The 16,849-nt window shown below is 49.6% G+C and overlaps 1 long non-coding RNA gene across 1 annotated transcript; it reads left to right on the top strand.

Moving 5' to 3' along the window:
• The first annotated feature begins 10,879 nt into the window (after positions 1-10,879).
• Positions 10,880-13,820, top strand: LOC134434156 (uncharacterized). Its single transcript, XR_010031811.1, has 3 exons — positions 10,880-10,890; positions 12,236-12,373; positions 13,747-13,820. It is a non-coding gene; the product is annotated as an uncharacterized LOC134434156 (long non-coding RNA).
• The last annotated feature ends 3,029 nt before the right edge of the window (positions 13,821-16,849 follow it).

The raw sequence follows: 16,849 nt of genomic DNA, 5'->3' as shown, positions 1-16,849 counted from the left end.
CCCTGTCTCTCCCGAGCTGACGTCACTCTCTCCCCCTTGTTCCACCTCCAAAGTCTCCTCCCCTCGGTCTGTCCCTGACTCTGTCTCCTCCTCCTCTGACGCTGTGTCCATTCCTCCCACCGGTGTGTACAGCCCGCCTCCCGCTGGCCCCGGGATCCACTCCGCGATTCGGGCCGACCTCCGCACCGGGTCTGATGTCACCACCGCGCGCCTCCTGTGTCACTCTATGGTGGCCCTTTGGGGCTGCGCAGTTTCCCCCAATTCGCCGCCCGTGTTTAACGCTCCTGCGCTGGTTTGTGACTCCCCTCCCGCGGGTTTTTGCGAGTTTTGCCCACCGCGCGCATCTCTGCTACCCTGCCGGCTGGGGCGGCCGCCACCCCCGGCGCTGCGCTGACAAAAGCCACACCGGAACTCGTGTCTCCCGTTATCTCTTCACTCGCGCCCCCCACCTGCACCACCACAGCCTGGCCGCCCTGCTCTGCCGCTGCGCCGCCGCAAGTAAGTGTCCCCCCCGATCCCTTCTCTCCCCCCTGCATCCCCCCTTCCGATCCGGACTCCCCTGTACTCTCTGGGGTTTCAGGACGCTTTAGGAGTTTCCTGGGGTTTCTGGGTTTTGGGATCGGAGGTTTTAATACTATTTCCTGCTCTCTTTCATCGAGAGCCCTTTCCCCCTGGCTTCTTGAAGCCAGAGCTAATTTTTTCCTGGAGTTTGCTCCCCTCCTCCTTCTGAGGGTGCCGCAACTTTTCGTTGCTCTTCCAGTCTTTTCGACTGCACCAAAATGCCTTCTAGCATGGTTCTTGCTGGCGAGAGCAGCTTTAACGCTGTCACATCTTTTTTCGTTGCTAACAGATATAAATGTCTATTAATTTCTTGCCAAAACCCCACTTCGAATAGCAGGCATGTTTTTGCAAGTGGATAATTGAGCCTCGCCCACAACAATAACTGTTTTAATTCTTTCTTTGGGATCCCTTCCGTGTATGATTCGGCCACGCCTTGTAAAGCGGACAAAATTTCCCGCTGTTCCTGGGAGAGTGTGCCCCCCATGTTCTTATTTTTGACCTTCTCACCGAATCTGTCGTTAGAGCGGTCCAAAGGCTCCCGGTCTCCGTCCAGCAGGTCACAGGAGAAGGAATCAGAGGCGCCTTTCTGGTTCCGATCCGGGCTGCTCTGCTACGAACTTTCTTCGGCAGAAGCTGAGAGATATAATTCTCAGTGACTGCTGTTTTTTTGCAGACTCTTCTGGCCATTTTTTTTTTCTTTTTTCTTCAGGCTTCTCTCCTCAGGAGCTATCAGTGCTCTCCTGGGAACTCGTCCTAGATCAGAGCTGCCCTCTTGGCTCTTCAGCTCTTCAGCTCTTCAGCTCTTCAGGGCTGATCCCCCCCAAAAGGTTTGGTGGGGAGTAGCCCACGCAGTGAACGCCACTTGTCGGTTTCTCGGCTGTTTAGGTGGCCTGGAAAGGCCCGGGGTGGCCTTGGACAGCCCGCGCTTCAAAGGATGAGAAGAGGCTTCAGATCTTTTCTCGGTCTCGCTGTTTATTAATTGTTTATCTAAAAGATTTTCTCTTGGCCCGACAGAGGTCTGCACATCAGCCAGCCATGAGCACACCGAGAGCCCCCAGGGCGGTCACCTATCTTTATACTCGAAATTACGTATACAATATTTATTATTTTTATTATAAAATACCTTTTACCTTTATTAACCAGTGCACTTTTAGTAATAACCAATCCCAAAGTGCCAACATCACCACAGAAGATGGAGGCCAAGAAGAAGAAGAAGAAGAAGAAGAAGAACAGGACACTCCCCAATTCCTCCATCTTACTTCTTTAGACCCCCCTGTACAGAAATCCTAAACCCTGTGTCTTACATTTTAATTAACTTATCCCTTCACCATTCACCCCAGTGAAATCCTCCTATCCTCATACAGGTGTCATCTCCTGTGTAGGATCAAAGTCCAGCCACCAGACACTTCTGGCAATATTCCAGGACTCCCGAGCCCCCCAAGGGTGGTCTCGGTCACTCTGCACCTCAGTCCTGAGGTGCTGAGATCCCACACTAGTACTATATTAAAACTATACTAAAGAGATACTGTACTAGAAAGCCACTAAAGAAAAACTCGTGACTGTCTGGAGACAGTCACGACACAGCTTTTATCTAATTAGCCAATCAAGCTAAACAACTATCACTAAAATTCAATTAACAAATCACTTTCAGTAAACAATCACTATAACACATTCTGCATACACTAAACAACAAGAACAGCCAGTAGAGATAATAATTTTTTTCTCTTCTTCTCTAAGTTTCTCACTACCTTCCCTTAAAAAAAACCTAGAAGAGAGAACTAGATCTCTAACTGTTCAAATAATGTAAATAACATAGCACAGTAAAGAGAGATTATAAAAGTGAGATCTGTCTATCTATCTATTTGAATCTTCCTGGCTCTGCTCCAAAGCAGTGGAAGATGCAAAGCTCACCTAATGGCATCCCTTCAGGACAGGAGTAGAGACAAGTTCCATTGACTGATCCTGAGCAGGCAGAGATGTTTCCCCCTCCAGAGATGGTTGTTTGTTGGAGTTTCATTTTTCTCTTTCTCCTCTGTTTTATGGTTGATTTATGTTTGCTGGTTGTCAGTTTCTCTTCCCGGCTGTTTTATGTCCGGAGATAGCTCAGGGATGCCCCTTGCTCGGTTTCTCGGCTGTTTCAAAGACTTGGAAAGGCCCAGAGTGGCCTTGGACAGCCCAGCGCTTCAAAGGACGAGGAGAGACTTCTGATCTTGTTTCGGTCTCAGTGTTTATTAATTGTTTATCTAAAAGATTTTCTTTCAGCCCGACAGAGGTCTGCACAGCAAGTCAGCCATGGGCACACTCCCCAGCCTCCTGGGCGGTCACCTATCTTTATACTCGAAGTTACGTGTACAATATTTATAATTTTTCCCCAATACCTTCTATTCTTATTAACCGGTGCACTTTTAGTAAAGACCAATCCCAAAGTGCCACCATCACCACAGAAGATGGAGGCCAAGAAGAAGAAGAAGAAGGACAGGACACACCCCAATTCCTCCATCTTACTTCTTTAGACCCCCCTGTACAGAAATCCTAAACCCTGTGTTCTACACCTTAATTAACTTATCCCTTCACCATTCACCCAGTGAAATCCTCCCAGTCCTCATACAGGTGCCATCTCCTGTGTAGGATCAATGTCCAGCCACCAGACACTTCTGGCAACATTCCAGGACTCCCGAGCCCCCCAAGGGTGTTCTTGGCCACTCTGCACCCTCATCCTGAGGTGCTGAGATCCCACAGTTGTTTTTTCCCCTCATGTTTTCCTCCTCCAGCCTCTTGTGCCCTGAAGCCTTCTTTTTATCCTTTAAATTTTTGCATGTCCTAAGGGAGTGGAACTATCCCATTGACTTTGTTCATACATGCATTACATGACAAATGGTTTCCTTCACTGGCATCCCCAGGGCTGTGTAAGTGCATTCGTTAATGGGGCCTTATGAGAAACTCTGTTACTGCTGGTCAGAATTCTCAGTTGACAAAAGAGGGAGAAGAAACACCTTGGTCCTCCTCCATATACTGAGGTGGCCATAGAGGTTCTCTGACTTCCATCAGAGATCTTTGCATGCATCCTCATCTCCTGAATGACCCTGTTTTCTAACAAGAGTGTAGATGTCAGGAAGGAGGAATGCTGGTGCAGGCATGAAGAGAAGGTGAACTCCACAAGTGTCTCTCACAAGGAGTGAGCTCACCCAGGAAGCCCCTGCAGAGCCAGGATGGAGCTGTGGGACAGGGCGGGGTGTCAGTCACTACTGAAAGACAAACAGGACATGGCAGAAACAGAGGGAGGCCCTCACCAGACCCTTGAGAAATGCCACCCCTTCCCTGTCAGCTGCCTGAGAGGCTGCTGGAGCTTCAGTCCCAGATGGCCCCTGATTGTAGGGCCAGGGTCACTTTGGAATCTGTGCCTCCCCTCGGGCAGAGAACGACCCAGGAGAGCAGCAGCACAGTGCTTTGGGAACGTGTGAGCCCAGCAGCCTTTGAGTCTTGGCCCACAAAGGGCGTATGGGAAGTTGAAACCCATCTTCTCTTGCTTTCTGTGCAGGTGCTTCGAGAGAAAGAGCAGGAGCACACTGCCTCATCTGAGCTGCCATGCCAGACTCAGGGAGAGCTGTTCCCAGCCTGAGAGCAGGAAGAGCAGCTCAGGCAGCAGGTGGAAGAGCCACAGGAGAATGGCCAGGTGAGCCTGACTGGCCAGGTGACAGAGGGAAGGGCAGGAAGAGGGGCATAAACCAGAGCTCTTGGGACTGAGGAGGCCAGGAGTGCCACTGGCAATGGAAGCACAGGGCCTTGGAATCTGCAGAGATCAGCACCAGGACAGGATGGTTACAGTGGAAGCAGAGCTGGGTAGGGAAGCAGAAAGAAGGGGCTGAATAAATGTGATTTTGAGGCCGAAAGAGGGAAAAGCTGAGCTTGATGGCAGCTCTCAGTCACTTGCTCTGCTTTTGTGTGTACAGAACATCAAGGCAGAGCCACAAGCAGAGCTGCCTGAAGCTCAGAGTGACATCATGGCAGTGAAGAGGAGGAATGAAGACATCCAAGAGGAGAAGAATCTCCCTATGCAGAAGAGCAATCAACAAAAACAGGTGAATGAAGGAATGGCAGCCACTCCACTCATGAAAGAGAGTACTTTCCGTTGTTGTTTAAAGAAAATTGACAAACAGATGCAGGCACAGCTGCAGGAAATTGAGGCTAGGACCAAGGCAAGGAAGAAGAGGCCAGATGAAAAAATTAAAATCATCAAAGAGAAAATGAATCGCCTCCTTCAGGAGCAAAAGGCTCTAGAAAAGCAAGTGACTGAAATAGCAGTAGGCAGTGCAGTCACCCAAGGGGTGGTTTCTGCCCTCCTTGCCTTTCCAGTGCAGAGCAGCAGGGGATGGGTGATGCCTCTGAGTGCCATCCTGATGAGGCCTCTGTCAGAGCTGCTCTCAAGGACACTTCCTGCTCTGCTGGATCTCAGTCCAGATGCTCTGGACAGTGGCATTACTCCTTTGGCCATTTAGCCAGCAGTCATCCGAATTAACCCCTGCTGGCTTCTTCCAGGTGACCTTGTTTCTTGAGGTGTTTTTGCAGGTGAACATGGTCACTCACACAGATTTGGAATATGAGCTACAAGCTGTCTCTATCCCTTGTGAATAATCTGCTCCTGTCCTTTTCTTTACTTTCTTCCCAGTCGATGACTCCTGGCTGATGGGGCCAAGCTGTAGTCTCTGACTGCTTTGTTCTGTTTGACTTGAGGTGGAAGTTTCACCATCCTACCAGGCAGCCTGCAGAGAGTTCCAGCAAATGACGGGCAACCAAGAGCCCCGAGGCTGGCATGAGGCCCAGAAACTGAACCATCCAGAGATGCTGCAGGATAAGCACATCCCGAGGAAGGTGCAGAAAAAGGGAATTCCATGGCAGGAGGTAGAACATTAGAATGCGGAGCTGCAAATGTATCTGCAGACCTAGACTCCAGACCTAGGGAAAGGAATCTTAGGGAGGAAGAGGAGCGGTCGTTGCTGCAGTCATCCTTTAGAACAAGAAATTGGCTATGAACTCAAGTAAAACCAGACTTTGGTTTTGACCATTTGGTTTCACAAGTGGACATCCAAAGCAATCCAGTTGAAGAGCTCTGCATGTGGCTGACAACAGCTTCCTAAGGGCTTGCATTGCAGAAGCAGCAGCACCATCCCAAGGAGCCTTTGCTCCCCAGCTGAAGAAGTGGAGCCTGAACCCTTGGTTCACCTCCCGTGCTGACCCAGCTGCTGCTCAGCAACAGGAGATGGCGGGTGACTCCCTGGAGCAACAGAGTACGTCTGGTATCTTGCTTATCTGAGGGACAGTGTGTTGTGCGCACGAGTCAGCATAGCTGTACCAAGGGTTCTGCTCAGTTTAGTGTCACAGAAGTGCTGGCAGTGCTCCGAGGCAGCAAGAGAGAGCTCTGGGTGTTCCTGCTGCCTCGGAGGGCAGCTTAGACTGGCTGGAGTTTGCCTGGGCTTCCCTCTCTCCCGAAGGCAGAAGCAGGGATTGTTCCTGGATCAGCAGAAGGCTGTGACTGCTTGAGTCCCAGCCACTGGCAGAAGCCCTACTGAGATCAGGCTCTAGGAGAACACATCAAGCCCTTTGTGATTCTGCAGCACAACCCAATGAATCTGCTTCTTGCCCTTAACAGCTGCCAGTGCTGTGCACTCAGATAAGATCTGGTGGGGCTGAGACCAGAGCCCAGTGGATTCTGTGTCTGCCATCACCTGTTGGGACAAAAAGGGCACTGATCTGCGCCTGGGTGTGGCTGATCTCAAAGCCCATCCTGTTGTGTCCTGAATGGGGGAAACAGCTTGTCCGGGGCTCAGGCTCACTCTGGCTTCTTCCCATCAGTGCCTGTCAGTGCTCATGCTTGGGCTTTGCCAGCCTTGTTGTGGTCGCTGCCCTGCCCCTGAGGGCTGGTGGGAATGCAGAGACTGGAGCCTTCCTTAGCTGGGAGGGTCCCGCTGCTGCCCGCCTGCTGCAGCGCGGAGCTGCCTGAGGCTGCAGCCCCTTCTCTGGGCCGGCTTCTGCCTCGCACGGCCTGGACTCACAAGAGGGTCAGCATCTCCTCTGGGCAGCTCTCTGTGTCACAGGGACGCCTGAGGAGCACTGCTGTCCTCTGTGCCCGTGCCTGCCGTGCCGAGTTGGAAAGATGGGGACGTGTGCGGTGCCAAGAGGGCGAGTGCAATGGGAGCGACTGAGCCGCGCTGTGAGGGTGAAGAGAAGCGGCGCGGTTCTTCACGCGGGGCACGGGCAAGGGCGTCTTTGAGCTCAGCCTGCTCATAAAGGGTGAGGGTCCTGATGCTGGAAGCCCCGTGGGGATTGGTTCTAGCATGAGCTGCTCTGGTTTACAAACGCAGAGGCATTCTTCTGGCAAACTGCTGCAAGGTGGAAAAGATGGGAACACTTGGCAATATTCCTCCTGTTCTGAACTTGACCTCTGTTCAGAGGAATTGATACCAGATGTCCAGGTGCATTTAATCTTAGCAAGTAAGAAACATTTTCTAAATCTCACAGTGTTTATTCCCAAGAAAACAAAGGCACTGTTAGTTCCAGCTCTCCTTAGTCTTTCTAGATTACAAACTTATTTGCCTTGGTAGGTATTCTCTTCTGCTCTAAGTCTCCTCTGAATGTATCTCCCTGTGCTTCCCTGTGTGTCTGCTGTCAAGAGGTCTCTCACTTCAAAGGATGCTAGAAATCAGTCTCTCTGCCAGCCACTTGTGCTGTGGGCCTGCTGTTCTTTTCTTGTTGTTCCAGTTCCTGTTCCTGTTGTTGTTAGCCAGCTGTCCACAAAGGGAGGGCTCAGAGCCCCAGACAGTGGGGCTGCCTTTTGTATCTCCTAGAAGGTGAGATCTCTGCTTTGAAGTGAACATCTTGCTTTTTGTTTCCCTCAGGGGGAATGGTGAAGATGGAAAATCCTATTCTAAAATACCATGAACTGGAAAATATTGGAAGTGGGTGAGTCCAAGCAATGTTAATTGTACAAAACTATGTATCAGGCGTTTTGCTGGTGGAATAGGTATCAAGTGTGAAGTCAGACAAGCTGCAAATGTGTTCAGGCACTGGGCTTAGATTGTCAGTGATGATCAGAATTTCTAAGTGTGCTCTGAAGGCATTGTCAAAGACATCTCCATACTTCCAGTATCCTGCAGGTCTTAGGCATTTCCAGCACTGATCTCCTGTGTGGGCTGGCTTTCACTGCAAGATCTAAGTGGCTTCTCCTTTCTCTGCTTCTGTTTTGTTTCTAGGAGTTTTGGAGATGTTTATAGAGCACTTGACACTGCCACAGGAGGAGAGGTAGATGTCAACAGCACCTGCAGACTCTGCTGCACTCGAGGGCTTTCCCCTCTGGTGTGAGCTGTGGCTGGAGCTTTGGGCAGAGCTGTACTGAAAAGGCACAAGAAGCACAGACTGGTGCCAGCCCACAGAACACATTTGGGACTTTGTCCTCCTCAGCTGCTGGAAGGAAGGCACAGAGGGCAGCGGTTCCTTTCAGAGAAGGACGCGCTCACTCGCTCTCGATTGCTAAAACAAAGGTGTTGCCTTCGAGCACCTCACTGCTCTTTGGGGCTACAGCTTCAGAGTCCTAAATTCTCATTTCTGGCTGCCAGCAAATCCATCTCAAAGTTACTGGTAGTTCCTTGGCCACCTGCAGTGCTGCACTTGGGAACTGCACGTAGGGAGAGATCTGCAAGGCGTCCCTGAAAGCCCTGAGCCCTGCCCATATCACAAGATGTATCCACAGAGTATTAAGGCATGGATTACTTCTTCTGAGTCCCAAACAAAGCAGCAGAGAGTGTGTTCAGAGGTTTGTGGGTGATAGCTGAGACACCGCTGTTACCAAGTGGTCAAGGCAAAATGTCAGTGTCCCCACGTGTCCTGTAACTGGCTCCCAAGGGAGCAGAGAAATGGGCTGTTGGAATGTCAGTTCCTAATTACTGCAGTGCCTAATCACAAGGCAGTTTGGCACAGCTCAGCTGTGTCATTGCAAAATCACTCGCTCCATGTGTCTTGTGGTCTCATGCCACCAACCCCTCAAGTTACTGATTTTCAATGTCATTTTAGGTGGCAATAAAAAAAATAAATCTTCAAGGACTGAGGAGGAAGGAGCTAACTTTAATGAAATAATGATCATGAAGAGGTATAGGAGTCCCAATGTTGTGAATTATTTAGACAGGTGAGAGGTCATGGTCTTATCCCATGGATGTGTGTTTACATAAAGCAAACATGAGAGGTTAAAAACCCACTTTGGTCAGTGGCAGAAAGTAGAGCTGTTGATTTTTATTCATATTTCTCTACTCCTCTCCAATGGATGAGAAGAGAGTGCATCTTGTCTGCATGAGTCTTCCCTGGCACACCTAGTTTGATAATTATTCCAAAATTATTCAAAACCTGGATCAGCTGTATCTTCCTAAATCAATAGCCTCAAAATTAACTGCCTCCACATTTATTTGGGATTGATTTTTTAAAGTTTCTTAAGTGCAGATGAACCATCATAAAGTAGATTTCCCTTTGCCATTGCTGTGCATGCCAGGAAGACTAGGTGCTTATTTCCAGAAACACCATGCCAGGTTTTTTTATCTGGGCTGTTTCTAAACTGCACTTTTCATTTGCTGCCCATCTAAGACATCTCCTTTTTCACAGATGTGTCTTTCTCCTTGAGACTGCACAGATTGCAAATAATGCACAGCCAAGAGGGAATATCTATTCCTTTGATTCTGTCCTTGTCACAAAGGCATCTGGAAATAAGAAACCCGGAAGCAAAAAATCAATGTAGCCATGTACATTCATCTCCACGCCCTGATTTCCTTCTTTCAGCTACCTTCAGGGCGAGGAACTCTTGCTGATTATAGAGTACATGGATGGAGGTGTCCTGAGCGATATCATCAGCAAGACCTGCCTGTCGGAAGATGAGACAGCAGCCATCAGTTGGGAGGTCAGCAATCCCATCTGTGTTTCCAAGGGCTTGGGCAGCATTGTCTGAGAAACAGGGGCTCAGAACAGGAGAGGTTTCCTGTGCCAAGCTTGTTTCTGTGTTGCTGCTATTCTATGGGCAAGTAAAAGCATCTCAAGTGAAAGGCCTGCCAGTGCCCCTGCACTCCCTGTACTCAGTGCCAGTACTCTTATCTCCTGCTGTTTTATTCTCGCTCTGTCTCTTGTATTTGTATTTGCTGTTCTCCACCTTGCCTCTCTAAATGTTTGCCTGGAGTCTGTCTTCACTGCATTCCTGTCCTGTAAAAGCAAATGTGCTGGTGGCAGGATTTGAAACAAACAGCAAAGAAAAAAGAGAGAGACTCGTTTCTGTCAATCCTCAGCTAAAAAGGATAGGAGTGCAGCCAGAATGCTCTTTGCTTCTGAGCACATGCACTGCAGCAGGAGTCATCCTGGCTGGTTGGCAGGGGACAGCCTACAACAGCAGGTGCTGTTGCTCTTTCAAAAGCTGACGTGCCTTTCCTCAGAAAGGTCCTGCTCTGCAAGTGTTGGAGCAGCAAGCTCTTCCTCTCAGTGGCCACTACTGTTCTGCCATTACTCCCCATTCCCCTGGAGAGGGAATCTTTTGGAGCTGTTTCCTTTCTTTTGTGATGAAATCACATCACTCATTTTTGCCCTCCTCTTTCTGTTTTCTCTCTCAGTGCCTGCAAGGACTGGATTTTCTTCATTCAAATGATGTGATCCATCGAGACGTGAAGAGCGACAGCATCCTTCTCAGAACCAACGGCTCTGTCAAACTGGGTCAGTATATTCTTGGTCAGGTGCAGCATTCCAGGGATGTGGGTGTGGGGCTGCTTGGAGTGACTGCCAGCTCCCCAAAAATGGTTCTGGTGGCAGTGCAGGCACCCCTGCTGCGAGCTGACGGCACGGTTGCAACGTGCACAGAGGTAGAAGGAACCACAAGCAGTCAAGAGTGGCCTTGCTCTGTGTGTGTCCCTTCCAGAGGGAGGGAGTTACAAGTCTAAAGTTTCCAAAGAACAAAAGCCACTGCTAGAGGCAGTGTAAAAATGGGGGGATTTTTAAAAGTCGCCAATGCCAGGAGATTCAACAGCACATTTTCAAACTTCTACTGGGGAATTCTTTTGCTTGCTTTCCTAATTGCACAGAATTCAAATAAAAGCAGTATTTTGCTTTCTCTTCAGCTGATTTTGGCCTCTCTACTCAGCTCACCCATGAGCAGAGCAAACGCTGCTCACTAACCGGGACTCCTTGGTGGATGGCGCCTGAAGTGGTGACAGGTTACCCATATGGCCCCAAAGTGGACATATGGTCTTTTGGAATTGTGGGAATTGAAACGATAGAACAAGAACCTCTTACTTGAGTGAAAGTTCTGGCACGGTAAGGAGCAAATACTCACTGATCCCACCGTCTTTCTCACCTGTCCCCTGTCCTGTGTGCCATTGGAAAAAATCCCATTGCCATCTCTGGAACTACTTCCACCAAGGTCCCCTCCTACAAATGTCCCTGCAACACATCAGCATCTGCTGTAGCTTTGGTTGTATCAGTGGGGGAACTCAAGCCTTACCACATGCAAACAAACTCCAAACAAACTCTATTCTCAGGCAACACTTTCCTTTGGGTTAGTGATTCCAGTTCTTTTGTCTGTGTAGATGGCCTTAATAACAGGAAAAAAGCATCTTAAAACTGTTGTTATCTTTCCAAAAATGAAGGAAGGAAACCCAAACCCAACAAAGTTTCTAAAACTGTGGTCTTTAGAGAGGAACCTAGCTCCGTGTGCAGTTTCTTCTCACTGGGAAACATGCCTGAAACCTGGGCATGAGGGTGTAAAGGCCACAGAGTCTCTTCTGCTTCTTGTGCAGTGCTGCTGAAACCCTCAGTGACCCTGTTTCTCTCCTAGCCCAAGGCACATTCTGCCCATCACCAAGCCAGAGCCTGGTGATGTGGAGAGCCTGCCAAAACCTCCCAGTGATTCCTGGCACTTTCTGGGATGGGCCTACCATTAATGCATTGACTTGAGTAGCCAAATGACTAGAGGGTGACCGTAGGGATGGAACCTCTCCTTCTTCTGACGTAGACAATTTTTCTTTTGCTGCAAAAATGGGAAGCTGAAATTTTCACACTGCTGAGAGACAGAGTTGCAGGTGGCTCCTGTGTGCCCAAGCAGGCATTTTCATCCCAATACATTTGTGCAGACGTCTTAATGTGTCTGTGTTGAAGAGGAGATTGTAAATGTTTGTTTCCCTACCTGGGTATTAACTGATGGATTTCCTTTCTTTTCTTCCAATAACCATTGTTTTCAAGAACAGCACAAAAAGCTTGATGAGTTTTGTTCTAGGGCACGTGCGCTTAAAGGACCAACAAGCACTGCAGAGATGCCTTTCATGTACTAACCCTTGAAATTAGTTAGTATAGCAAAGTCCCTCTACCAAAAAGCCTCTCAAGCTGGTATGAATCCTCAGAGAAGCAAATGTCCTTTTGCTGACGTAGTTCCCACTAACTAGGTCAGTCAATGAAATCAGCTGCCAAGGCAAGATCTGCAGGATGGTGGAAAAGCTGTGGCTGCATCGGGGTTTGGGTTTTTGGTTGGTAAAGGAAAGTCATCTCTGGGTCTCTGCCAGGGCAGAAACTGCCACTGAAGAACAGAGGTAAAAACAAAGGGATCTGGGACAGCCTTAGAGATGTGAAAGCAGGAGGTGGAGCCTGGTGTCTCCTTTTTCTCCAGGCTACATACCTGATAGCCACAGTAGGGACCCCAAAGCTGCGGCAGCCCAAGCTCCTCTCGGCTTTGCTGCGTGACTTCCTGAGCTGCTGCCTGCAGACAGACGAGGAGCAGCGCTGGTCTGCCAAGGAGCTCCTGCAGGTAAAATGTGAAGGGGCTGCAGGTGAAACAGGCTCTGAGGGATGGGCTCCTCCTCCACTCAAGTTCAAGGCATCAAATGAGCCCCCTTCCTCCTCACCTCCACTCTTGGTGCTCTTCAAATGAAAACACTGAGGAATCCTAGACTGGGCTGGGCTGGCAGGGCCCTGTAAAAGTCCTGTGGTGCAAGTGTCCTGCAATGAGCAGGGACATCTTTAAAGAGATCAGGTTGCTCAGAGCCCTTTGCCACCAGAGCTGGAATGGTTGTAGGGATGGGGCTCCTACAAGCTCTTGGGGTAAGCTGTCCCAGGGTTGCACCATGCTCCGAGTAAACAAGTTCTTCCTTAGACCTACTCTGATTAGATGCCCTTTGTGTTTAAAAATATTTGTCCATATCCTATTGTAATTGGCCCTGTTAAAAAAGATGTCCCCCACTTTCTTCAAAGCCACTCTGAAGTCTTGGAAAGTGGCAATAAAGTCTCCCTGGGGCCTGTTCTTCACAAAACTGAATAACTCCAGCTCTCTCTGCATTTCCTGACAGGAGAGGTGCTCTGTCCTCTGACTGTGTCTGTTGCCCTCTTTTGTGATTTGGGGGGTGTTCAGTTTTATGTAATGGCAAAAGAATTGAAGTAGAGCAAAGCAGGGTACAGAGACATGAAATGGTGGTGGAGGAACCCAAGGAAGCCAGTCCCAGCTGAGCAGTCAGAGATTTGGCTGTGGGCAGGAGGGGCTGTAGGGGGCTCACTGTGAGCCTCTGAGGGGCCCTGGTTGGTGCCCCCCAGCCCACCCTCAGAGGTTTCTGCCATGCAAACAGGGACAGCTGGGAGGGACTTGTCCCAGCCCCATCTGCTGCCTGGCACACTCAAGCAGATGGGAACTGTGCCAGGGTTGCTGCCAGGTTGTGTGGCAGAGAGGGAACTGCAGGGCCCAGTGCCACTGGGCTGGCCCTGCTGGGAAGGAAGGTGCCATCCAGCACACGAGGGGCAGGGCATGGAAAGGCAGACACTGCTTTCTGTCCCTGTGGCAATCAGCACAGTGCCTGTCTTTCAAAGGCAGGGACCTTATGTGAGTCATTGGAGTTTCCTGAAAGGAAGAAAACCCAGGGACAGAAAGCACCATTTCTAGAGCACTGGCAGGGCAAAAATCCCAGCATGATGAAGACATCACAATAAACAGATGAGTGGGATTCTGGGCCAGGTTTGCCTGTGATGGCAAGGTCTTGCACATTGGGGATGACTGGGGAGCAGATGGTCCCATTGCTCCTCTTTCTGGGTCTTTCCAGGAACTTGATGTATCCTGATTGAGTCCCTGAAGCAATGAGCTTGGAAAGTAATGGTTCACAGTTCTTTGTTGTATTTTTTTTTTCCGGTGGACAGCATCCATTTGTAACTTCAGCCAAGCCACCATTCATCCTGGAACAACTCATCAACTCAGTGAAGAAGATGAATAAACCTAACCCTTAACCCTAACCCTAAACCCTAACCTTAAATGCTAAGCCAAACCCAAACCCTAACCCTATCCCTATCTCTAACCCTTACCCTATCCCTAACCCTTACCCTGACCCCAACCCTAAGCCTAAGCCTAAACCTAAGCCTAAGCCTAAATCTAAGCCTAAATCTAAGCCTAAGTCTAACCCTCACCCTAACCCTAACCCTAACCCTAGGAGACAAGAACATAGCAATCATGTCAAGATGTTATCTCTGTTACCAATTTAGAGAAGGATTGTAGAGTAGGATTGCTGAAGAGATTTGTAGCATAGAATTATAGATTAGAGTTGTAATTAATAAAGTTTCTGAAACATCAACTCATTTGGAAGATTCTCCTCCTTCTGACCCATTCAGAAAATTCAACATTTCCTTCTGAATTACTAATTGTTTTTTATTGGTGCTAAGTCACACATATGGCTTTTTTTTGTATGGTTTCATAAGTGAGGAGGGCTCTTCTTCATTCATCCTCTCCAGACCACACTGCTTTTGGAATATGACCCACTGGCTGGTTATGGCACAGCTGTGGTATTTCTAGTTGAGGCAGAAAGGGCAATGGCATTTGAAGGCAAAACCAAAGGAAGAATGAGGCAGCCCAAACATCTTGTGCAGATGCAGGCTGTTATGAAAAAAAATTCGGTTAATATTTTTTTGGGAGAAAAAGTTACAAAGAGGCAGCCAGATCACTGGCCCTGCCCAAGTTCTGTGTGTTTTGTTATTGTAATCACGGGACATTGTGGCTAGTTGCTCCTTTTGTATGAGCAGAGCCTTGCCCGAGGCTAAGTTTTACCTTTCTCAGAATAGGGAAGACACCTGAGAAGGTGGGGGGGGGGGTTATGCAAAGTGACTCCCAAGACCAGAATGCTTTGTGGGACCCCCGACTCCAAACTCACGGAGAAACCCCAAAAACAACGAGCCACCTAAGAGTTGAGAGACTGGAGTGATGTCTGGATGTGAGGAGCGGAGTGCTGGGCCTGCAAGAGATGCTGGAAACCTTCATCGTTCCTCACCCTGTCTTGGAGATCCCCCGGGCCAGGTCTGGGAGGGAGCGAGACCCAGACCGAACTAACATCTGACGGGGACATCACGCCCTAAAGGCTCCCACGAGGACTGGATTCCCCCAGCTCTGCCCCTTGTGGACAGAGCTGTGCATATCCTCCTCCTCTGAGTCGCCCTGGGAGACGATGGGACGCTGCAGACCCGTCGAGCCGCCCAATCCTGAGCTGATCACTTTTAATAAAGGCATTAAAAAGGAGAAGAAGTCTCCTGGCCCTGTTTATTTCACAGGCCTTCAGCTGTGACTGGAGAGCATCGGGGTTCCTGCCACTTGGATTTGTATCCCTAAATGCAATAATCTCTTTGGCTGGAGGAGAGCCTTGCTCAAGTGAGAAAGCAGAAAGATCAGAGAGGGTGCTCGGGAAGGTCTCCTGTGGTGCAGAGCTGTCAGTGCCTGTGAGGTGAGAGCAGGCCCGGCCTTGGCCGGGCTGGAGCCCCAGCAGAGCCCTGGCAGAGGCTGCAGCAGCCTGAGTCCCGGCAGAGGCAGGCTGGAAGGAGGCCCTTGGAGCTGCAAGAGGCAGCAGCCAGGCCCTGGGTGCCTCTTGCTGGGAGCGGGCGAATCCTCCGCTCTCAGAGCCCAGGTGGCAGCTGGCTGCTGCCGAGGGGAAGTGCAGCCGTGCTGGGCACAGCCCAGCCTGGAGGCATTGGCCGTCTGGAGTGTGCCCAGGAGCAGGGAAAGGCCAAGGGCAGCCGTGAGCCGCTGGGCTGGCTGAGGATTCCTCCTCTTCTGCCGGCTGCCCCGCAACTCCTGGCAAAGGCCAGCAGTGTGTGCAGCACTCTGGGCACTGGGGCAGGGAGCCGGGCTGCTCGGCAGGCTGGAGCACAGGGCAGCTCCTTCAGGCCCGGCACTTGTGCCAGGGAAGCGAGGCCAGCGTGAGGCAGGGACAGCTTGGCAGGGCACATCTGCAGGAGCCAGCGCCTCACGCAGCTCTGGGACGAAGCGCCTGCAATCCTGCAGTTCTGCACTGAGACAGAGCAAAGGTGTGAGATGCAGAGTATTTGGCAGAAATATTCATGCCCAGCAGGCCAGCCTGCTTTGTGCTCTCTGTTGCACAGCCAGTGCTGTGCAATGCAGCTCTGAGCTGCTGGGAGAGAGGCAGTCAGGGATGTGCCTGAGGTGAGTCAAGGGGTTAGCTGGAAATGGAATTAGGATAATTGAAAAGTGCAGATGAGTTGAGGGGCCAGCTGGGAATAGAATTGGGAGAGTAGAAGACTGCATATTTTAGTTAAGATTTTAAAATTAGATAAGAAGCTAAGTTAGTAATACAGCCAGCAGAAATCATGTACCCTAGTTAAAGAGTACCAAATATATTAGGAACATAAAGCTAGGAGTCACAGGGATAGAGGAAGCTGAGACCATAGAAATACCTTGCCTTAAGAATAATTGAACAGTTAGGAGAGGCTTGGACCATGAGCAGCAGGTCCAAAGGTCTTGCCAGCTGGCCATGGGAGAAGAGTTCACCATGAGGAAGACTGCTTTCTTCCCATAAAACCACTCCCTCATTTCAAAATCCCACCAACCCAGTTAAGGGAATACAATTGTGCAGCTGTAATAGATATTCAGCTGATAAAAATGCAAAGCAGGCAGATAATAATTATGTATTATGGGCCCTTTGAAACCTAATGTGAAACCTTTTCTGTAGAAATAGAGAGCAGGAGTCTGCAACTCCTTGCACGTGTCTTTGGAAACCAGTTCACATGTGTCCAGTGCTGCAATAAATACCCTTCTTTTCTACAATAATTAGTTGAAGAGTCATCTGTCCATGCTTCAAGGGTTATGCTGGAGTAGTGAACTGATTTGGAAGGGAGCAGAAGAGTTTCAGTAGGCAATTTTTGGAAGAGATGGAAGGCTCTTGTGACTGAAGGGAAAGCTATTTGGAATGGAGTAATGATCCCAAAGTCCATACAATTGTATCTTTGTGTCTGAATTTAAATCAGA

Source organism: Melospiza melodia, unplaced genomic scaffold (genome assembly GCF_035770615.1).
Source record: "Melospiza melodia melodia isolate bMelMel2 unplaced genomic scaffold, bMelMel2.pri scaffold_32, whole genome shotgun sequence".
NCBI classification, from domain to species: domain Eukaryota; kingdom Metazoa; phylum Chordata; class Aves; order Passeriformes; family Passerellidae; genus Melospiza; species Melospiza melodia.
This window is presented reverse-complemented; position numbering and strand designations above follow the sequence as displayed.